At 38.6% G+C, this 24,686-nt stretch overlaps 1 long non-coding RNA gene and 1 pseudogene across 1 annotated transcript; both read left to right on the top strand.

The window, feature by feature from the left end:
* The first annotated feature begins 1,034 nt into the window (after window positions 1–1,034).
* LOC109109785 lies at window positions 1,035–24,649 on the top strand (annotated as a pseudogene).
* On the top strand, window positions 6,450–10,964 carry LOC122141732. Its single transcript, XR_006158047.1, has 2 exons — window positions 6,450–6,969; window positions 9,591–10,964. It is a non-coding gene; the product is annotated as an uncharacterized LOC122141732 (long non-coding RNA).
* Window positions 24,650–24,686: the final 37 nt, after the last annotated feature.

Genomic DNA, 24,686 nt, shown 5'->3' with positions numbered 1-24,686 from the left:
AGAAGAGATTTGAGGAGCGTGCACTGATATTTTCAGTTCCATTTGCGCGTTGTTTCAAAGACACGCCCACAACAAGGGAACTAATGAATATTCATGTAAACTCCACCCACGGGAATATTACACAACAGGACTGGAAATTCCAGCATATAAGAATTACAATAAATCCAATCGAGATAAAACGATTGAGTTTAAATTTAATGCAGCCTTTGACCTTCCTTATTTGAAGCTGAAAAGGGTTGACATTTTCAAGAGTGTATGCAACGAGCGAACCTTTTTAAAAATATGTCATATAACTCGCACATCCTCTAGTCCTGTCCGTGATAAAAGAGTGCTGTCTTGAGGAACATTTTCCCCGGGATCTGGCGACCTCGCTTATCCTCATGAATGAAAGTGAAAGTAACGAACAGAGTTGATGTGGCAATTTTAAACAGACAGAACCGATGATCTACAACACATTTAAATCATTGAAATCTTTAATAGAATCGCTAATAAATGCTAAAGCAGGAGTTTGTGTGGGAGTTACCGGCCATGGGAATGTGAATCGGTATGTATGCTATATATTTTTTTTACTCGGAAGCAAATGAACAAAGTTTCTTGTATGTTTACTACTAAATTCGATTCTTCAAAACTCTAAATAGCATTTGTGTTAAAAAATATATGTCTAACCTTCTGTATTTGAGTGAAAGCAGTTTAGTCTGTTCCTCTAACTGTCATTCAGCTGAAATATGCACATTAAAATTACTATTAATGTAAGAACGGGCGAGGCTTCCTGTGTCATTTGTGTCCGTTATTTAGCGGTACAAACACTACGTTATGCTGCTCGATACCGCACACTGGGTATTTTATCTAATTATTTTTATTCATTATAAGCAAAGAACTGGTTTGTAGCGCACAGTTTTTTTATGTTTTCTGTTTTTTTTACCCTTTAACTGTAGCGGCTGATCATCAAAGTCTCAAAAGGCTGTTTGATTAGCTTTGATTAGTTTGTGTGATTGTGTTGTCTCTTCTATCTAGAGTCAGTGGAGGTCAAACTGGTTCAGATCCATCATGGATGAAACACAAACTTCTGGAGATGAAGATTTGTTTCCAGCACACAGGTACTTTGAGAAAACACATTAAATAAACTATTATGATATAGAAGAGATGGCTGTCTACATGATACATAAATAAATAAAGTTCAATATTTATTGAAAACAATAACACCCCCTGCTGAAAAAAAAACAGCATAAACCAGCCTATAAACTGGTTGGCTGGTTTTAGCTGGAAATAGCTGGTTTTAGCTGGTTTCCTAGCCTGGCCAGGCTGGTTTTAACTGGTCTCCCAGTCTGGCCAGGCTGGTTTTAGCTGGTCAGGCAGGTTTTAGCTGGTCTCCCAGCCTGGCCAGGCTGGTTTTAGCTGGTCTCCCAGTCTGGCCAGGCTGGTTTTAGCTGGTCAGGCAGGTTTTAGCTGGTCTCCCAGCCTGGCCAGGCTGGATTTAGCTGGTCTCCCAGCCTGGCCAGGCTGGTTTTAGCTGGTCAGGCAGGTTTTAGCTGGTCTCCCAGCCTGGCCAGGCAGGTTTTAGCTGGTCTCCCAGCCTGGCCAGGCAGGTTTTAGCTGGACTCCCAGCCTGGCCAGGCTGGTTTTAGCTGGTCTCCCAGTCTGGCCAGGCTGGTTTTAGCTGGTCAGGCAGGTTTTAGCTGGTCTCCCAGCCTGGCCAGGCTGGATTTAGCTGGTCTCCCAGCCTGGCCAGGCTGGTTTTAGCTGGTCAGGCAGGTTTTAGCTGGTCTCCCAGCCTGGTCAGGCAGGTTTTAGCTGGTCTCCCAGCCTGGCCAGGCTGGTTTTAGCTGGTCTCCCAGTCTGGCCAGGCTGGTTTTAGCTTTTAGAGCTGGTTCTCCAGCCTGGCCAGGCTGGTTTTTAGCTGGTCTCCCAGCCTGGCCAGGCTGGATTTAGCTGGTCTCCCAGCCTGGTCAGGCAGGTTTTAGCTGGTCTCCCAGCCTGGCCAGGCTGGTTTTAGCTGGTCTCCCAGTCTGGCCAGGCTGGTTTTAGCTTTTTAGCTGGTCTCCCAGCCTGGCCAGGCTGGTTTTTAGCTGGTCTCCCAGCCTGGCCAGGCTGGATTTAGCTGGTCTCCCAGCCTGGCCAGGCTGGTTTTAGCTGGTCTCCCAGTCTGGCCAGGCTGGTTTTATTAGGTCAGGCAGGTTTTTAAGCTGGTCTCCCAGCCTGGCCAGGCTGGTTTTAGGGCTGGTCAGGGGCTGGTTTTTAGCTGGTCAGGCAGGTTTTAGCTGGTCTCCCAGCCTGGCCAGGCAGGTTTTAGCTTTTTAGCTGGTCTCCCAGCCTGGCCAGGCAGGTTTTAGCTGGTCTCCCAAGCCTGGCCAGGCAGGTTTTAGCTGGTCTCCCAGCCTGGCCAGGCTGGTTTTTTAGCTGGTCTCCCAGCCTGGCCAGGCTGGTTTAGCTGGTCAGGCAGGTTTTAGCTGGTCTCCCAGTCCTGGGCCAGGCTGGTTTTTAGCTGGTCTCCCCAGTCTGGCCAGGCTGGGGTTGGCTGGTTTTAGCCTTTTTTAGCTGGTCTCCCAAGCCTGGCCAGGCTGGTTTTTAGCTGGTCTCCCAGCCTGGCCAGGCTGGTTTTAGCTGGTCTCCCAGTCTGGCCAGGCTGGTTTTAGCTGGTCAGGCAGGTTTTTTTTAGCTGGTCTCCCAGTCTGGCCAGGCTGGTTTTAGCTGGTCAGGCTGGTTTTAGCTGGTCAGGCAGGTTTTAGCTGGTCTCCCAGCCTGGCCAGGCAGGTTTTATCTTTTTAGCTGGTCTCCCAGCCTGGCCAGGCAGGTTTTAGCTGGTCTCCCAGCCTGGCCAGGCAGGTTTTAGCTGGTCTCCCAGCCTGGCCAGGCTGGTTTTAGCTGGTCTCCCAGCCTGGCCAGGCTGGTTTGAGGTTTTTAGCTGGTCTCCCAGCCTGGCCAGGCTGGTTTTTAGCTGGTCTCCCAGCCTGGCCAGGCAGGATTTAGCTGGTTCTCCCAGCCTGGCCAGGCTGGTTTTAGCTGGTCTCCCAGTCTGGCCAGCGGTTTTAGCTGGTCAGGGCAGGTTTTAGCTGGTCTCCCAGGGCCAGGCAGGTTTTAGCTGGTCCCAGATGGCCAGGCAGTTTTTAGCTGGACTCAGCCTGGCCAGGCTGGTTTTAGCTGGTCTCCCAGTCTGGCCAGGCGGGTTTTAGCTGTCAGGCTGGTTTTCGCTGGTCTCCCAGTCTGGCCAGGCGGGTTTTAGCTGGTCTCCCAGTCTGGCCAGGCTGGTTTTAGCTTTTTAGCTGGTCTCCCAGCCTGGCCAGGTTTTTTAGCTGGTCTCCCAGTCTGGCCAGGCTGGGTTTTTAGCTTTTCAGCTGGTTTTATAGCTGGTCAGGCAGGTTTTAGCTGGTCTCCCAGCCTGGCCAGGCTGGTTTTAGCTGGTCTCCCAGTCTGGTGGTTTTTAGCTGGTTTTAGCAGGTTCAGGAGGTTTTAGCTGGTCTCCCAGCCTGGCCAGGCAGGTTTTAGCTTTTTAGCTGGTCTCCCAGCCTGGCCAGGCAGGTTTTAGCTGGTCTCCCAGCCTGGCCAGGCAGGTTTTAGCTGGACTCCCAGCCTGGCCAGGCTGGTTTTAGCTGGTCAGGCAGGTTTTGCCAGGCTCCCTCCCAGCCTGGTCAGGCGGGTTTTAGCTGGTCTCCCAGTCTGGCCAGGCTGTTTTTTTTAGCTTTTCAGGGTCTTTTAGCCTGGTCAGGCAGGTTTTTAGCTGGTCTCCCAGTCTGGCCAGGCTGGTTTTAGCTGGTCTCCCAGTCTGGCCAGGCTGGTTTTTAGCTGGTCAGGCAGGTTTTTAGCTGGTCTCCCAGCCTGGCCAGGCTGGTTTTAGGCTGGTCTCCCAGCCTGGCCAGGCGGGTTTTAGCTGGTCTCCCAGCCTGGCCAGGCAGGTTTTAGCTTTTTAGCTGGTCTCCCAGCCTGGCCAGGCAGGTTTTAGCTGGTCTCCCAGCCTGGCCAGGCAGGTTTTAGCTGGACTCCCAGCCTGGCCAGGCTGGTTTTAGCTGGTCAGGCAGGTTTTAGCTGGTCTCCCAGTCTGGCCTGGCTGGTTTTAGCTGGTCTCCCAGCCTGGCCAGGCAGGTTTTAGCTTGTCTCCCAGCCTGGCCAGGCAGGTTTTAGCTGGTCTCCCAGCCTGGCCAGGCAGGTTTTAGCTGGTCTCCCAGCCTGGCCAGGCTGGTTTTTAGCTGGTCTCCCAGCCTGGCCAGGCTGGTTTTAGCTGGTCTCCCAGTCTGGCCAGGCTGGTTTTAGCTGGTCTCCCAGTCTGGCCAGGCTGGTTTTAGCTGGTCAGGCAGGTTTTAGCTGGTCTCCCAGTCTGGCCAGGCTGTTTTTAGCTGGTCAGGCTGGTTTTAGCTGGTCAGGCAGGTTTTAGCTGGTCTCCCAGTCTGGCCAGGCTGGTTTTAGCTGGTCAGGCTGGTTTTAGCTGGTCTCCCAGTCTGGCCAGGCTGGTTTTAGCTGGTCAGGCAGGTTTTAGCTGGTCTCCCAGCCTGGCCAGTCTGGTTTTAGCTGGTCTCCCAGCCTGGCCAGGCGGGTTTTAGCTGGTCTCCCAGTCTGGCCAGGCTGGTTTTAGCTTTTTAGCTGGTCTCCCAGCCTGGCCAGGCAGGTTTGAGCTGGTCTCCCAGCCTGGCCAGGCTGGTTTTAGCTGGTCTCCCAGTCTGGCCAGGCTGGTTTTAGCTGGTCAGGCAGGTTTTAGCTGGTCTCCCAGTCTGGCCAGGCTGGTTTTAGCTGGTCTCCCAGCCTGGCCAGGCGGGTTTTAGCTGGTCTCCCAGTCTGGCCAGGCTGGTTTTAGCTTTTTAGCTGGTCTCCCAGCCTGGCCAGGCAGGTTTGAGCTGGTCTCCCAGCCTGGCCAGGCAGGTTTGAGCTGGTCTCCCAGCCTGGCCAGGCTGGTTTTAGCTGGTTTCTAATTTTAACCATATTTTCTATCGCCCCGCACCAACCCTACACCTAAACCTACCCCTTACAGGAAATATTCTGCTATTTCAGATTTTCAATACTCTCCATTCTGTGTGATTTATAAGCTTGTTTCCTCATGGGGACCTAAAAAATGTCCCAACAAGGTCAAAAATTTACTGGTATTAGGCTTACTATACTATACTTACATTTGGTCCCCATAACGTACTAGGTACACACACACCGTGAACACAAAATAAAACAAGTCAAAAGAATAGAAAAAGAATAGATGATTTAATAATAATTTAATTAAGTTATTTATTTAAGTTATGTTCCAATTTTAAATGTTTATTCATGTAAATTCTGCATGACTGTGACGTGTTTAAATGAGCGTGCGTGCTGAACATTCAAGTCTCATTCAAACACTGGAGCGGAGGGAGTTGCCATGGAAACGGAGCGCCAACACAACAACTGACAAGCCGGGAATCACTGACTTTTGCTGCTGTTTTCAAAGCTTTTGGTAAGTTTCTCTTGCTTGTTTCTGACTCACTTCTGTTGAGTTTATTTCATATAAATGGTTAATGTCTTCGAATCCGTCCGTTATCATCTTACCAGTTTTCAGAGGAGGTAACATTAGGCTAACTCCATAGATGGAGCTCGTTATTAAAGTTTGGGATTTTTATTACATCTTTATGTGTAGATGAGAGCATTTGACAGGTCTGTGAAAGGTTTGCGGGAATTTTTTTTTTTATGGGTGATTGGAAATTGGCTCATTTATTTAACCTCAAGTTAAACATATAAACTGTAACCGTTAATCGGTGACGTCACTGACATCAGTGTGACAATGAACTGAATCATGTGTTTTGATCTCTCATGGTAAACAAATATTAACAAAAACTACTGATTTCACAAGCAAAAAAAAAAAAACCTTGGCAACGGGAAGCTCCAAGATTTCACAATTTCTGAAGGCAGAAGAACTGGGAAAGCTTACATTTTTAAGAGGGCTTTGACATCCATAAATAAGCAATATGAGCAATATTAAATAAACCTAGAAACAAATTCTGTTACGTTAAGAAATAGTTTTCTTTATTTTCTTCTTTTTCTTTTCCTCTTTCCTTTAGCGTGGTTCCTCGTAATAAAACTGGTATTGTACAACAGACAACATCTACAAGGAACACTGAACCATATAGCTAATAACCTCAAATATACACTATTGTTCAAAATTCAGTAAGATAAGTTTTTGAAAAGACGTCATGCTCACCAAAGGTTTTTTTCAGGATTCTTTGATGAATAAAATTTAAAAAGAACAGCATTTATTTGAAACAAATTTTTTTTACACTCACTTTTGATTGATTTGATGCATAAAAAATGAATAAAAATATGAATTTCTTTATTTTTTTTTAACTAAACTTTTAAGCTGTAGTGAGGGGGCGTGGTTCATCCCGCTGCTTTTGGGAGAAGCATGCACAAGCTCTCAGTCCAGTCTCTCTCACTACCTTCCCGTTCTCCGGTGGCTTTTTATCCGGTCTCTCCACGCCAGTTACTGCAATCAGACACAGGTGTTTATCATTTTGCACTTTACTAAGTGCTCGTCTCCCAAATATCTCTCCCGCTGCAGACCTCACTGAACCACATCTTTGCCACATGAACTTTTAGTGTACACTACCATTCAGAGGTTCTGGGTCTATTTAAAATAGAAATAAATTACATTTTACTATATTCACACAAAAAACAGCTATTCAAAAAATTCAGCTTAGATCACAGCGATCAATTAAATTTTAACATAACACACACATAACACATCTCATAACCGTGCACTATATGTGATGCAATAAATCATCCTATGTGTGAAATAATACGAACAGCAGCTATGCTAATTTTTCTCCTTTTGGTTTCCGGTTTCTGTCTCGGGATGTCCATCCCAGGGTTACTAGAGATTACGCCAGTTCCAGTTTGGATCCAGCCTCACTTGTGAAGACTTCAGAAAATGACACACAATCACAATGACTTCAGATGATGACAACTATAGATGAACATACAAAGCTGCCAAATATTATCCTTATATTGTAATCATTTCACTAAAAGGTAAGTTCACAGATTTTCAACCAGCTTTGTATTATAATAAATGTAAATGAACGATGTTTACCTGTTCTCTAAATTACATGTACCGAAATATCACCATTTATTTGGAGGCAAAACTCTGCCAGATGATGCAAAAGGTTGACTGCATGTCTCACTTGTGTGTCCTGTGCACTAGAACTTTTGAACAGGAGTTAGTACTCCTTTGACTTGTTTGAGAAAATTTAGATGGAGGGTTTAGCTGTGTTTTCTCCCTCTGTATTCTCACTGTTTGTTTACACTCAAACATCTCATGATGACATTTTTGTTATTTTTATATACTACTAGTCTACTACTAGGGCTGGACGATATGGCCAAAATTTATATCACGATATATTTCTTAATTTTGGTCGATACGATATAATTCCGATATCAATATGAACCCTACTAAAAAAAGCCTCGTAAAGACTGCCAAGAACACCCACAACAGATGTCTGTGCATACAAACTGAAACTGTAAAATGAATTTGCCAAGTCTATGACACCTCATTTAAAACCATATAATATTTTTGAAAAAAAAACAAAACTTTTTTTTTTTAGCCTTCATACAAACAATAAATGTGAAATCACTGTCAAATAATCATCTCAGACTCACCTAATTAAAATTTACATCTTCAACATCAAACTATAGGCTAATATATACTACCAGTCAAAAGTTTTTGAACAGTAAGATTTTTGCTATTTAAATAACTTTTACATTTGGAAATATTTTAAAATGTAATTTATTTCTGTGATTTCAAAGCTATATTTTAGCATCATTACTCTGATTACATGATCCTTTCAGTAATCATTCTTATATTCTGTTTTGCTGCTCAAAAATAATTTATTATTACGTCGAAAACAGCTGAGAAAAATTTTTTCAGGTTTCGTGATGAACAGAAAGTTGAGAAGAACATTTATTTGAAATAGAAATCTTTTGTAACAATTATAAATGTCTTTATCATCACTTTTGATCAATTTAAAGCATCTTTGCTAAATAAAAATTTCTATAATTTCTTTCCAAAAAAAAAGAAAGAAAGAAATCATACTGACTCAAAGCTTTTGAGTGGAATAGTGTATAATGTTACAAAAGCTTTGTGTTTCAGATAAATGCTGATCTTTGGATCTTTCTATTCATCAAACAATCCTGAAAAAAAAAAAATTACTCAACTCTCTTAAATATTGATAATCAGCAAACCGGCATATTAGATTGATTTCTGGATCATGTGACACTGAAGACTGGAGTAATGATGCTGAAAATTCAGCTTTGCCATCACAGGAATAAATTACATTTTAAAATAAAGCAGTTATTTTAAATAGTAAAAATATTTCAAGATTTAACTGTTTTTTTTTTCAGTACTTTGGATCAAATAAATGCAGGCTTGGTGAGCAGAAGAATTCTTTAAAAGAAAAACATTATACAAAAAAAAAAAAAAAACATTTTAAAACCATTAAAAATCTTCCTGTTCAAAAACTTTTGACTGGTAGTGTAAGCTGATTATTCTTATAGATTCAAACAAATGTGCTTTAGCCAGGATAAAGAGTATGAAAAGTGCTTTGAGTTGCTGCACAAAAAAACAAAAAAAATCTTGCTGGAGAGTGGAGACGGACTTGAATGCAAGCTGATTGTCTGCCAGCAGGAGGCGCTGTGAGAGCGGTAGACCCAGCGGTTTCTCTAGTAACGACTGTGATCAAAGCAGCTCCGCTTATGAACGCTTCTTTATCAGGTCAAATGAAAATGGTATCTAAACTTTTCTGAAGACAGTCGGTTCCCTTCAGAGATACATTTATATAAAACACCCGCGACGTGTTTTGTTTTTGAAATGTGCAGTGCTTATGTTTATTCAACAAAGCCAAACACCACAAATAAATCAATGTATGGGAAACAATGGTAATGTATATCGAAATATCAGAAATGTGTTTAAAAACCATATCACCGCTACTGAATTTTTTTTTTATCCCGATACAATATTGATATTGATTTATTGTCCAGCCCTATCTACTACTATTAAATTATTAATCAGTTTGGACATCTTTTTACCATGTTTCCAAAAAAAAAAAAAAAAGTAACATAGTGACTTTAGTAAATGACCCACTATGAAAATACAGTTTTACTGTGTTATCGATGTCTTTTTCTCTACTTGAGGGAGGAACTTCTCAACAAATTCACTTGAAAGGCTTTTCTATGTAACAAACATGGTTTTCCACTCTTGTATTTATCCATATCAGGTTTGTAAATGTATGGGGATATTATATTTTGCATCATTAATCTTGTATGAAAATTATATGAAAAAGAAAACATGACAAGGTCACTGGACTTCTCACAAAATGCCAGTATTATGCCACAAATATTTTCTACTTAGCTTATCTTAAATTAAACTTGGATTGATACTTTATAATACCAGATGTGATGCTTCATAATGCAGGGGTCCGGTTCCTGGAGATCTACCTTCCTGCAAATTTCAGCTCCTCAGGAGCAGTTGACAATTACAGATGGATCAGGGTTAGATCTGAATTCTGCAGGAAGGCAGATCTCCACGAACAGGATTGGGCAGCCATCTTATATTGGTTACGTATGATTGATTTTGAACTGTACTATTTTTATTGCAGCTTTTCTGGGATCCCAGTTGAAGACATCAGAACATGAGATGTTGGCCTGGACAGCTGTACCTACAGTACACCACATCAAAGTCCTTTTAGGCAAGTCGTGCCACTCGGCCGCCATCTTGGCAACGCCTCCGGGCAGCTATTTTGGACTAACAAGACCAGGCTCCTATCTAAATGAATGGGCAGAGAGTCAGAATTGCACTTTCACTGGTCACCGGTACATAAAAACTGCATGTATAGAAACAGCAGTAAAATATGATAGAAATTGCTGAAAAAGTTTGATGACTTTGCCCCAAAATAAGGTTTAAAACGCCTTTTTCCCCCACAGGTTATACTTTTACTATGCATGCGCAAGGGTTCACGACACCAACTTCATTTACGTCTCTATCCAGAATGCCGGTGTTGTGCCAAGCACTTAAACAAATGCTCAATGTCATTTGTTTTATCAGTATACAGTACAATATTTTGAATTATTTTCTTGTGTCTTGTTCTTCTTGTCTCACTTTTTCTTTGCTTTGTCTACCCCTGATATGGACAGAATTTTTTGTAATCTCATTGTATAACGTTATGTGTTCTGTAAAACAAAATTATTTTTTAAAAACCCTTGAAGAAATGCTGTGCTTATTGACGTTAGGGATACAGTCAGCATATAACCATAGACAATTCATATAACGTTACCATCTATATTTACACAATGCACACATACACTGCATATCAAATCTGCCGCCTTTTCAAACAGTAACGTATTTTGGCGGACAAAAATAACGTTAGCATCAAGACAGAGATTTGTACATTTCTAAAGTTACTCCATAACTTTAAAGTAAAATATAAGTACATATGCCACGTTTATGTGCCTTCTATGGGTGCAATAACAGAGTGGGATGTGGGAGATCCTTTTTCGCCTTCCCAAAGGAGAATAAAAGGTAACGTCTTAAATATTTTTACCATTAACGTTAGACCCCGGTAACGTTAGCTTGCTTACTATTATATCTTGCTGTCGCCAAATCGTCTCCGCTGTCGCAAAACCTCAACTGTGCGCATGCGTCAGTGGAACCAGACGATAGGCTTAAATGTTTCCCGGCTTGATTGTTAAAAGGAGATGATTGGCTTTCCAGCGGGAGGGGCGGGACATGTGCATACAACTGCTATCTTTGCCGTTATGGGTTTTCCTTATATAGTTGTATTGAGGATTGAGGAAGTGGCATGTCTCTTACAAAATTGTCTCTGATCACACTGACCTCTGCTTTTGCATTGATAGCTGACTACTACCTTTTTCTATGAAGGTATTATAGCAAAACTGAGCACCTGTGACAGTGGAATTTGCTGTTGTAAAGAATAGTCACACATGCGTATCAGTAAACTGAAGTCACAAAAGTTTTTTTTAGGAGTTGCAAATGTTTTATTTACTCTTTCTCATAAACACAACAGTAACACCATTTCAAATTCTGAAGTGCACAAATCACAAAATAAAGAAACCCATATGCTCACAGTTTGGACAGAGTTGCTGTAGTGAATGTGGGGCAAAACATACTTATACACCCAAATCAAAAATGTGAAATCATGAACAAATTTTGCACATTTGTATATACAGTCGTGGTCAGAATTACTGGCACCCTTGATAAATATGAAAATAAAAGTCACGGTGATGCTGGTTACTGCATGATGATTGAAATCATGCAAATGGCCTTAAGCCAGGGGTGTCCAAACTCTGTCCTGGAGGGCCGGTGTCCTGCAGAGTTTAGCTCCATATACAAGTCAGAAACTAAGCTTTTTTTGCACAGGCCTATATAAAGGGTTAATGGTCCCACCTAATGATCAACCTTAAAAATTAAAATTTTTACCTCTTCCCAACAGGGAAAACCACCAACCATCAAGAATGCATGATATTATGGTGTCATGGCTTTGCGATCAAAAAATGTCATTATAATGGAAGTCAATGGGACAAAAACAGCCACAAACAATAAATGAGCGAGAAAAAAATAAAATCTAATGCTGCACAAAAACTAAAAATGCATCAAAGCCAATGTTGTTACTAATCTTTGACATGGCCAAGACTGTGAAAAAAAAAATCCAGCCACAATTACTTTTATATTGAAAATAAGTCATTTTGTTTGCCCCCCCCCCTCAGTTTTGATCAGGACTGAGGTTGATTAATAGATTTATGCAAAAAAAATTCAAATTTTTTTTTTTTATCTGATACTTTTTTACAGCAGTTTAATTGAGTGGATGTTTTCATCCCGAACATAACGAAAGGGTAGTGAATTTGAACAATGCACAAGGGTTAAGCAACTAAATAAACTCTGAAAATATTGTTTTCTAAAACATCATGGACAGAATATTCCTGAGAGCGCTGTACAAGCTTGCAGTGCCACCTGGAGGACCGTTAAAAGCATTCAAATGCTTCAAAGCGCCAAATGCGATTAAATGCTGAAGCATGTTACTCGCCTGGTAACTTTTATGAATGGTGGGGAGAATTTGAGATTGCTTAATACTATCATAAAATTTGCAACAGTTGTGATGTAGCGCGTCATGTCTGCTGTAACAGTACTGTGTTTTCAGTTTCAGGTGACTGTAAATGCTATGTTAGAGTCACTTTAATTTGCATTTGGGAACGGAACTTTTGTCATTAGAATGGTTTATAAATCTGTTGTTGTTTACAAAGAGAAGATTTATTGTCACATGGTCCTTTAGAAATCATTTTAATTGACATTGGTGGGAACGCCCACAAAAACGTCATAACTGTTTATGTCGTGGGGGAGAACAAACCATTCGAATTACATTTCCATACATTTACATTTAATCATTTAGCAGACACTTTTATCCAAAGCGACTTACAAATGAGAACAATCGAAACAATCCGATCAACAAGAGAACAACAACGGTATACAAGTGCTATGACAAGTCTCAGTTAGTCTAGTACAGATCACATAGCCAGGTTTTTTTTTCTTCTTCTTTTTTTTTTAAGAATATGATAGACAAGAAAAAGAAAAGGTAAGTACTAGTATTAGTTGGTTAAGTGCAGGCGAAAAAGATGAGTCTTTAGATGTTTTTTTGAAAATGAGTAAAGACTCAGCTGTTCGAATTGAGATCGGGAGGTCATTCCACCAGCTGGGCGCAGTCCAGGAAAAAGTCAGTGAGAGTGATTTTGAACCTCTTTGGGATGGCACCACAAGGCATTGTTCACTTGCAGAGCGCAAACTTCTGGAGGGCACATAAGATTGAACTAATGAGCTTAGGTATGTTGGCGCCGTGCCAGTGGTCGTCTTGTAGGCAAGCATCAGTACCTTGAATTTGATGCGAGCAGCTACTGGTAGCCAGTGTAACCTGATGAGGAGAGGAGTAACATGAGCTGTTTTTGACTCATTGAAGACAACCCTCGCTGCTGCATTCTGGATCAGTTGCAGAGGCTTGATAGTACATGCAGGAAGGCCTGCCAGGAGAGCGTTACAATAGTCTAGTCTGGAGAGAACAAGAGCTTGGACAAGAAGTTGGGTGGCTTGCTCTGACAGGAAGGGTCTAATCTTCCTAATGTTGTACAAGGCAAATCTGCAGGACCGGGTTATTGTAGCAATATGGTCTGTGAAGCTTAACTGATGATCCATCAAAACTACTAGGTTTCTGGCTGTCCTGGAAGGAGTTATGGTTGACGAACCCAGCTGTATAGAGAAGTTGTGATGAAACGATGGGTTAGCTGGAACCACCAGCAGTTCAGTCTTAGTAAGGTTGAGCTGAAGGTGATGGTCATTCATCCAGCTAGAAATGTCACTCAGGCTGAAATGCGCGCAACTACCGTCGGGTCATCCGGTTGGAATGAGAAGTAGAGTTGAGTGTCATCAGTGTAGCAGTGATAGGAAAAGCCATGCTTCTGAATGACAGATCCTAATGACGTCATGTAGATGGAGAAGAGAAGTGGTCCAAGTACTGAGCCTTGAGGAACCCCAGTAGCAAGTTGTTGTGACTTAGAAACTTCACCCCTCCAAGACACCATGAAGGATCTATCAGAAAGGTAGGACTTAAACCACTGGAGTGCGGTTCCAGAGATGCCCATCTTTCTGAGGGTGGACAGTAGAATCTGGTGATTAACTGTGTCAAAAGCAGCAGACAGATCCAGCAAAATGAGTACTAAGGATTTTGAAGCTGCTCTTGCCAGTCGCAGGGCTTCAGTAACCGAGAGCAGGGCAGTCTCAGTTGAGTGGCCGCTTTTGAAGCCAGATTGGTTGCTGTCCAGGAGGTTGTTCTGTACAAGAAACATGGAGAGCTGGTTGAACACAGCTCGTTCAAGTGTCTTTGCAATGAATGGAAGAAGGGATACCGGTCTGTAATTTTCTAGAAGTGCTGGATTTAGAGATGGTTTCTTCAGCAGTGGGCTTACCCGAGCCTGCTTAAATGCTGATGGAAATGTTCCAGAGTGAAGAGAGGAGTTGATAATGTGAGTAAGTGAAGGTATTACTGAAGAAGAAATTGCTTGAAGGAGGTGAGTGGGGATAGGATCAAGTGGACAAGTAGTAGGATGATTGGACAGGACAAGTTTAGAAACGCCCATCTCTGAGAGTGGAGAGAAGGAGGAGAGAGAGTGTGCATTAGTCTTTGTGAAGTTATCCTCAGTCTGCGGTTTGGAGAATTGGTCACTGATGGTTCTTGTCTTATTTGTGAAGAAAACTGCAAAGTCGTCAGCTGTAAGAGTCGATGGAGGAGGAGGTGGAGGTGGATTAAGAAGAGAAGAGAAGGTTTTGAAGAGTGTCCGAGCGTCACAACAGTTGTTAATTTTGTCGTGGTAGTATGATGTTTTAGCAGTGAAGACGTTTGCAGAGAAGGAAGAGAGGAGAGACTGATAGACACTGAGGTCGGTAGAGTTTCTTAACCTTGTTAGGCACTTGATCTTTACGTTTTGTGAAGATTTCGTTTGATTTTTGCTTGGTGCAGTGCCGAAAAGTTGCTGTGTAGCATTCTGTACCTCTAATAAGTAAAAAAAAAAACAGATCTGAAGATGTATATCACTGATAAACAGATGGACTACCAGAGGTAGCACAGACCGGGTAGCACAGAAATTCTATACTACTTACCCTGCACTGATCTGTCATTAGTCCTGTCCCCCTACATGGCTTACAGTAACCCTCCTTCGCATCACAATCAAATAAATCTCACTCCCTGATATTTTGTGATGTCATAATCTATTAAAATATTTATTTCATATTATTATACACAATCCCTTATGAAAATTAGCAATGGTACTACTATAGTAAAAATATAGTAAGTTAGGCTAACCATTTTTTTTTTTTTTTTTTTTGGCGTTTTTATTACCAATTATAGCCTACAGTTTTACTACAAATACCATAGTTAAACTATGGTTAGTGTAACAAAACGTTTTTACCATGATTTAACTAGTAACCAATAACTATGTTTTTTTTTTAGTATTTTATATACAAATTTTCATGTTATATTTTTATTTTACGGCATGTATTTGTGAAAATGATTAGGCAGCCGCAGCACACATCACATAGAATAACGCTGCGCATTTCAAGGCACTTCAGGGGACCTTAATGTTACCTGTTTTGTCAATGTTAAAAATCCTTTGTAATATATCAATTATAAAGTACGGCAGGCTTTTACTCAAGTCTTTATCACTTTATTAAAATGAAGCAAATCAAAACGACAAATGTTTACTTTTCGCAAGCTGTCTTGTTCTCATTTAGGCTTGTAGTAAGCAGTCAATTGCTCCATTAGGTAACAGAAAATGTCGGGAAACTACACCTCTGGCCATTCCGTTGAGTCGTTTGTCCAGTCACAGATACCGTACGGACAGTCCGACCCAATAGGGCCCAGTTTTTATTCGTATGTTGCTCTGTCGAGCAGCAGAAATGATTTTATGTAAGCCATTCTGAGTCAACACCATGCTTTTCCAAGGAGGGGAAAAGGACTGTTTTCCCCACACCGACTCCGCCCACACAGCTATGACACGACACCGAACAAGTCAATATGCTGATTTACTGCTCAAGAAGCATTAACTATTTATTATTAGCAAATTTAAAAACAGTTTCTGCTTCTTAACTTTTTTGTGGAAACAATGATACCACTCAAATATTTGTGGTAAGATTTAAAAAAGAGGGAGAAATAAAGTGCTGAAAAGTGAGTGACGAGTGAAGACATTTAAAATGTTTCAAAAGATTTATATTTAATAAATGCTGTTCAATGAACTTTCTATTTATCAAAGAATCCTGAAAAATAAAATGTATCACCATTTCCACACAAAATATGAAGCAGCAAAACTGTTTTAACATTGATAATTATCAGAAATATTTCTTGAGCATCAAATCAAATTGTAATGGCTTCTAAAAGACCATGTGACACTGAAAACTGGCATAATGATGCAGAAAATTCTGCTTTGCATCACAGGAATAACATTACATTTTATAATGTATTAAAATTAAAAACTTTTTTTTAACACATTTCCACTTTTTTATTTTTATTTGTAGTAATAGTTTACAATATTTTGATCAAATAAATGCAGCCTTGATGAGCAGAAAATATTTATTTCAAAATAATTAATAATTGTAATGTTTCCAAACTTTTGGCAGGTACTTTAATAATAATTCTATTCATATTTTATTATCGTTATATTATTTTCATGATTATGAAATGCTGTTTTTTTTATTTTTACATGATAATAGTATGTATTATTACAATATAAGATATATCTTTTAATGTGCTAAAATATATATTTTTTAATAATAAGTGCCGGGGCGTGGCTTAGGGAGTAGTCATATTTTTCTGCTTTTTTTCTCTAGCTGATCACATACCGGTTTCATTATTTTTTTACTTATTGAAAGGTTAGATTTTTGTGATTATTATTACTTTTTTTTTTTTTAATTTTTTTAATGAAATATCAAAATATAAACAATACAGATTTATGTTTTACAGATTTCTTTGATCATATTTACTAAGGGTGCCAATAATTTTGAGTCTGACTACGACTGTAAGAATGAGAACTGATATGTGAGACCCCACATGCATTCTTGCACTCTATCCAGTGATAAACACAGCACGTGGCCTTTGACTCATTTTATTTGACACAGAAAAATGACATGATCATGTCATTATTAATCAGTCGACACAACATCACCCTGAAATAACTTTGCACTGTAGAAATATGGTTTTGGCAAGAAATGTACAGTGGCTAAATATTTTTTGATGAGTGCTACTATTTCACATTCAATATTCTAGGCTAAATTAGAGGGATATAGGTCACTTTTATGAATATTTCTTAACAAACTTCATAATATTTTCTTTTTTTTTAGAAGGATATGGCCATGGTAATGATGAGTTTTACCTGTCCATGATTGGATACACAAATATCACAGTTCAATTTTAAGAAAGTCTGTAAAAATGTGGAAAAAAACAATTCAAAATTATATTGAAATTAATATTACAGAATATTCTGGATAAAAATAAATATATCCCTGCATAAATCTGGTATAACAGCCTGTGAAGTTCTTAATTTGTAATGTGTGAAAAAATTACTAAAAAAAGTGAAAATTTCTTAATTTGTAAAAAAGTGAAAATTGTCATTTCGAATCCAAAATAGATCATTTGCGTGATTTATGTAGATCCAAAGAGTGTATGTACCTTGACAGTGTATTTTATTTGGCAGTCAATGGGAAAGTCACAAAAATCATCTTACCCAAATGTCTTTATTTTGTGGAACACAAAAGGAGAGTGGTATAGCCTCAGGCCCCGTTTACACTAGTGCGTTTTCGTTTTAAACTTTTGTAAACGCTGCTGACCCCATTTTAGTTTGAAAACTCCGGGGTTGCATTTCAGTGTAAACAGACCCAAACGGAGTCTTTTAAAAATGAAGGCGTGGCTGCCCATGTGATCTCTGCCTATCCTTGACGACCGTGTAACCGTATCTTGTCTCTGTCTTCTGTTATGTAGTGTAGACGGAGATCGTTTCTGAAATGCAGCTGAAACGCCAGTCTAAACGTGGATCATTTTAATTCTAAAATGCTGTTTTAAAACGAAAATGCACTACTGTAAACGGGGCCTTAGTCACCATTAATTTATTTTATAGAAAAGAAGCAGTGATAGTGAATGGTGACTGACGATGTCAGTCTCTTAATGTTCTGCCTTGCATCTCCTTTTGTGCCCCACTGACAAAAAAAAAAAGTCAAATATATTTGGTACAAAATAACATAATAGTTTCATTCTTAAGTAAATTCTTTTAATTTGTAACTTGAGACTATTTATTTTAGCCTATAATTTACATTATACCTCTTTGTGTATTTGAGTGTAAATGCATTTTCTATATAAGTCTTATAGAAGCTTTGTATACAGAAGGTTTGTATGCTCTAAACATATTTGCTGTATAAATTATTAATAAATTATAAATTATTATTACTGTATCTATTAATTATTACTAATTAATAAATTATTACTAATGTATCTATTATTAAATATGTGAGATTTTTAAAACAAGCGGAAAATCAACATTGTTTCAGTGCCACGAGAAACATCGATTCTATGTTGTTTCTAAGTCAGTTTGCTATCTGGGTGGTCTCCCAGCCTGACCAGCTAAGACCAGCCAACCTGACCAGCTAAAACCAGCTAAGACCAGCCAGTCTGACCATCTTAAACCAGCTAAGACCAGCCTGACCAGCTTAAACCAGCTAAGACCAGCCTGACCAGCTAAAACCAGCTAAGACCAGCTAAAACCAGCTAAGACCAGCCAGCCTGACCAGCTAAAACCAGCCAAGACCAGCCTGACCAGCTAAAAAAGTGGACAAAACCCCTCTAAAACCAGCTTGATAAACCAGCTATGACCAGGCTGGAAGACCAGCTAAAACCAGCCTGACCAGCTTAGGCAGTTTTTTTTTTCAGCAGGGAATGCCCCCAAGCCTGCTTTTAATAAATGGCTAATACTTTATGAAGATTTTATATTATGATGATTCGACAACACTTTATAATAGATTCATTCATAAATCATTAACAAACATTATGTAATGCTTAACGGATCATTAGTATATATATATTCACACAGCTAATGTGCTTGTTAGTGTTTACTACACTTGTTACCTAATGATCAACAGATAATTAATGTAAATTACAATGCTTACAAATGTCATTAAACTTTTAATTCATAAGCTCATGCACGTCTTGAAAATCAACAAATGATTTTAACAGATGTTATAGAATGATTAAAAGCTTGTGTTAATGCACAACACTTCTGCTGTTATTGAGCTGTGATATGGGTAAGTTTAAGGGTTAGGGGCAGGTTTGGTGTGTGGGTAGGTTGAAAAAAAAGATTTCTCCTGCTGATGTATTATTCAGTGAAATTCAGTTCTCATATTAATGCTCTTTTTTATATTTACAAATTTTGTGAAAAACTAAGCTTAATCTGTAAATTTAAGCTCATTTTTTCACAAAATTTGTAATTTCCATGATATTTGTTAACATTGAATTACTTAACAAATAAGGTTGTCATCACTGTATAATTTCTGTTAAAATTATTTGTAGATTTTGAAAAGTGCATTATAGTATAAATAAGCATTAATAGTAAGCATTAATTCAAGATCAGTTAAGCATTATATAATGTTTGTTAATGATTTATTAATGAAGCTTTAAATCATTGTAAACCATCTGTCAAAATCATTCAAAGTTCAAACCATTTGATCATTTGAAAGTTAAATGACATTTGTAAACATTTTAATTTACATTAAATAATGATCTGTAATTTTTATTAAGTACATTTGTAAACACAAACAAGCACATTATCTCATGTTTCTAGCTATGTGAATATATATTAACTAATGATCTGTTATCTATTATTCTCATAATAAAGGGTTAAATCTGTTGTGTTTTAGCTCAGTTCATCAGAAGAGATCAGAAGCAGAGTTCAGCTGTGTGTCTGTGAAGAGTGACGTGTCTATGATTGAACCAATGAAGTTTAAGAGTGGAGATTCACAGCCTGATCTCAGGTATAACATTTGTATGAAAATATGATTATAACATGACTTTTAATATTGTCACATATTATCACAGTTGAGTTTACAGTTTTTGTAGAAACACAGTACATGAAATGACTATAAAGTGCTCTTTAAAGTAAATGTTGATAATAAATGTATAGTTGATTTGTTGCATACAGTCATTTAAATAATGAACTTCAGTGTTTCGCTCTGTTTTAGCTCAGTTCATCAGAAGAGATCAGAAGCAGAGTTCAGCTGTGTGTCTATGAAGAGTGACGTGTCTATGATTGAACCAATGAAGTTTAAGAGTGGAGATTCACAGCCTAAACTCAGGTATAACATTTGTATGAAAATATGATTATAACATGACTTTTAATATTGTCACATACAGTATATAACAGCTGAGTTGACAGTTTTTGTAGAAACACAGTACATGAAATGACTATAAAGTGCTCTTTAAAGTAAATGTTGATAATAAATGTATAGTTGATTTGTTACATACAGTCATTTAAATAAAGAACTTCAATCTCTCTTTGTTTTAGTTCAGTTCATCAGAAGAGATCAGAAGCAGAGTTCAGCTGTGTGTCTGTGAAGAGTGACGTGTCTATGATTGAACCAATGAAGTTTAAGAGTGGAGATACACGGCCTGATCTCAGGTATAACTTTGGATGAAAATGTGATTATAACATGACCTTTAATATTGTCACATATTATCACAGTTGAGTTTACAGTTTTTGTATAAACACAGTACATGAAATGACTATAAAGTGCTCTTTAAAGTGAATGTTGATAATAAATGTATAGTTGATTTGTTGCATACAGTCATTTAAATAATGAACTTCAGTGTTTCTCTGTTTTAGCTCAGTTCATCAGAAGAGATCAGAAGCAGAGTTCAGCTGTGTGTCTATGAAGAGTGACGTGTCTATGATTGAACCAATGAAGTTTAAGAGTGGAGATTCACAGCCTGATCTCAGGTATAACTTTGGATGAAAATGTGATTATAACATGACTTTTAATATTGTCATATATTATGTTCACAGTTATGTTCACAGTTTTTGTATAAATAGTATGAGTGAGTAAAAAGCGGGGTTTATGTAAATTTCGGGTAGTAACTTCTTGTAGTCCCTACCAGCCGTTTTTGTAGGCATTAACCCTTGTATGGTGTTTGGGTCTGTGGGACCCGTTTTCAGTTTTTATCAAAAGAAAAATTATACTATTAATTATTTTTTCAAACTCAGACTCATTGGCCTTGGCTCATTTTCAGTGAAGAACATATATCAGAACAAATTTTCATTAACCACTCACTGTACACGCCCCCCCCCCCCCCCCTGCATATTTATATTACACACAGCGCTAGTAAGAGCTAGTAAAAGAGTGGAAATTTTAGATCATGTGTACTTTCACTCGGTTCTCCTATTGTCTGGGCCTGCTATTAGTATGTGTTTGTGTGTTTATATGTGTGTGTGTGTGTGTGTGTGTGTGTGTGTGTGTGTGTGTGTGTGTGTGAGAGACAGAGAAAGAGAGAGTCTCTAAGAGTGTGAGTGTAAGTGTGAGTTTTGTGTTTCTGCTCCTGCCATTCCCACACAAGGTTGTAGCACTTTAATTCATAAATGTTTTCTAACAAAATAAATGGGCAAATTTTTACCATATATGCTGTTTATATTGCTTGTAATTTGGATAAAAGTAAACATCTAATGAGTATTTTAACATATAATTTTTGATTGTGTTGAATTAAAAACCAAAAACTGCAGCGGGTCTACCAGACCCACGAACACTGGATGAGTAACAAAAATATGAACATCATACAAGGGTTAAATGGCATAATTTTAAAAGATATCTCTGTTTGCATTGAATTTTCAGCGTCGTAACTTTGCAGATATTTTTATGCTCAAACAGCAACATTACACACTAACTAAGATTAAAAAAGTGAAATCGCAATCAACCCCCAAAGTGAATTTGATAATGATAAATGTATAGTTGATTTGTTGCATACAACTATTTAACACTTTAACCTCCAGAGGTCGTTGTAACCTAAAACCGCCAGTTGATCAATTTTACCCGCACATGACTACTGTTTTGATATGGCTAAAGAACAACATATTATTTCACTGTATTATGCCACTGTCTTCACAAAGAAGTGTCTAGAGTCATGAAATGATTATATCAAGTCATCAGCTATATTTTTATCCTGTTGTTTTATGTTCAAGACGATTTTTATGCAGGTTACACTAATCACTTTTCATAACGGTCAATATAAGCTAAACAAGCCTGCACTGACAACGAGAATTAGAAGTAAATACATATTTGGGTGGGGAAAAATTATAATACAATGTCATTAATCAATATATAAAGATAACCCATTGCTAAAATAGCCTATAGACATTAATGAGCAATAATAATTCACCACACTGCATGACGCGATGACAAATTCAAGTGCACAGCTTCACCTAATTAATTATTAATTTGTTTAGTTATGTCATTTATAATTTGAACAAGAGAACACCAATAAGCTTTGGGTAATCAAAAAAATTTTCTTATTCATTACATCAGATCAGATTTTTTTTTTTTCAGGAAACAGGCAGACTAGAATAAATAGCAACACAGTAGCAAACAATAAACAATAGAAATGGCAAAACAAAAATGAATTAATCCAAAGTTTGAACATTTCTGAGTAGGCTAAAACATGTAAATATGATATCTGGATCACTGTCAGATGCTGAGCCGACCCAGCACACATCAGACTCTCCATCACTCATGGCATTTAGTGTTTCTAATACCTCTTCAGCATCCAGAAATCATCTTATTTACTTTATTTATGAAACTGATAACCGCTAATTCAGTGAGTGAAAGGTATTGGCTATCAATGTACAATGTTAAAACATAAGCAGAGCAAAAAACACATGCATTATATAGGTGGGTAAATTTGACCCGCTGGTGCTTATAGATATAAATGCCCCATTTTTTGATCTGGTTTTATCAAAAAAAAAAAATTATTTTAAAAATTATTTTGATAAAACCAAATTAAAAAAATTGAGCATTTATACCTATAAGCAAAATCACGCCAAAATAAAATTCATATATAATTGACGCCGTCATTTTCTTGCTGCTTATGTTTTAACATTGTACATTTCTAGGCCATGCCTTTCACTCACTGATTTAGTGGTTATCAGTTTCTTAAATTAAGTACAATTGACTAAAAAAAGGCGATTTATGGAAGGTAGGTATTAGGTATTAGAAACACTAAATGCCATGAGTGATGGAGAGTCTGATGTGTCCTGGGTCGGCTCAGCATCTGACGGTGATCCAGATATCACATTTACATGTTTTATCCTAACGTTACTCTAACTCGTCAAACTTTGGTTTAATCATTTTATTTTTGTCTTGCCATATCGTTTGTTCCCTACTGTGTTGCTATTCTAGTCTGGCCGTTTGCTGAAGAATAAAAAGAAAAAAATCTGATCTATATGATGTAATGAATAAAATAATTTTTTGATTACCCAAAGTTTAATGGTGTTGTTCTCTTATTCAGATTATAAATTATATAACTAAACAAATTAATAATTAATTAGGTGAAGCTGTGTGCTTGAATTTGTCGTCGCGTCATGCAGTGTGGTGAATTATTATTTTCATCATAAAATACTACATTATATATTACTATATACTATATTATTATTAATTACATTGAATAATAACATTACACAACAAAAATAACAACACAAAAATACATATTTAGGCTACTACCTTCTATTTTTCGCTGTCAGTGCAGACCTTTTTTTTTTCTTACCTTAGTCTACTGACCGTTATGGATTAGTGTAGCCTGCATTAAAAAGTCTTGAACATAAAACAACAGAATAAAAATATAGCTGATGACTAGACATAATCATTTCATGACTCTAGACACTTCTTTGTGAAGTCAGTGGCATAATACAGTGAAATAATATGTTATTTACCTATATCAAAACAGTAGTCATGTACGTGGGTAAAAAACACGCGGTTTTAGGTATACAGTGACCTCTGGCAGTTCTAGTGTTAAATCTATCATGTACATTTGAAAAAAAGCCATGGGTAAAATTTACCCCGTGGCGGCTGTAGTTTTAAATAATGAACTAAAATGTTTCTCTGTTTTAGCTCAGTTCATCAGAAGATATCAGAAGCAGAGTCCAGCTGTGTGTCTATGAAAACTGATGCGTCTATGATTCAACCAATAATCTTTAACAGTGGAGATACACGGCCTGATCTCAGGTATAATATTTCTGTAAGAGATATGATCTGAACATAGGATACAACATAAGACATTGTGCTTTTTAACTTATCTAATAATGTGTAATTTTTATTTTACAGCAATGAAGTCCTCAAAACATTTAGATCAAATCTGCAGAAGAAGTTTGCGTGTCTGTATGAGGGAACAGCGATGCAGAGAAACCCAACACTGCTGAATGAGATCTACACAGAGCTCTACATCACAGAGAGTGAGAGTGGAGAGATCAGTAATGAGCATGAGGTGAGGCAGATTGAGACACTATCCAGGAGAGCAGCAACAGAGGACACAGCTATCAAATGCAGTGACATCTTTAGAGCTTTACCTGGACAAGACAAAGCCATCAGAACTGTGCTGACAAAGGGAGTCGCTGGCATTGGCAAAACAGTCTCTGTGCAGAAGTTCATCCTGGACTGGGCTGAAGGGAAAGAGAATCAGGACGTACAGCTCATATTTCCACTTCCTTTCAGAGAAATCAACTTGATGAAGGACAAAACACTCAGTCTTTCAGATCTACTTCATGTGTTTTTCCCTGAAACTAAAGAAATGGAAATATCCAGTGATGAATATAAAGTGTTGTTCATCTTTGATGGTCTGGACGAGTGTCGTCTGTTTCTGGACTTTAAGAGCAAAGTGAAACTGTGTAATATATCTGAATCAGCCTCAGTGGACGTGCTGCTGATGAACCTCATTGTGGGGAATCTGCTTCCCTCTGCTCTCATCTGGATCACCTCCAGACCAGCAGCAGCTGATCTCGTCCCCTCTGAGTGTGTCCATCGAGTGACAGAGGTACGAGGCTTCAATGAGCCACAGAAGGAGGAATACTTCAGGAAGAGAATCAGTGATCAGAGTCTGGCTGACAGGATCATCTCACACCTGAAG

This window comes from Cyprinus carpio, chromosome A4 (genome assembly GCF_018340385.1).
Source record: "Cyprinus carpio isolate SPL01 chromosome A4, ASM1834038v1, whole genome shotgun sequence".
NCBI lineage: Eukaryota > Metazoa > Chordata > Actinopteri > Cypriniformes > Cyprinidae > Cyprinus > Cyprinus carpio.
The sequence above is the reverse complement of the archived record's forward strand: the minus strand, read 5'-3'. Positions and strand labels throughout refer to the sequence as shown.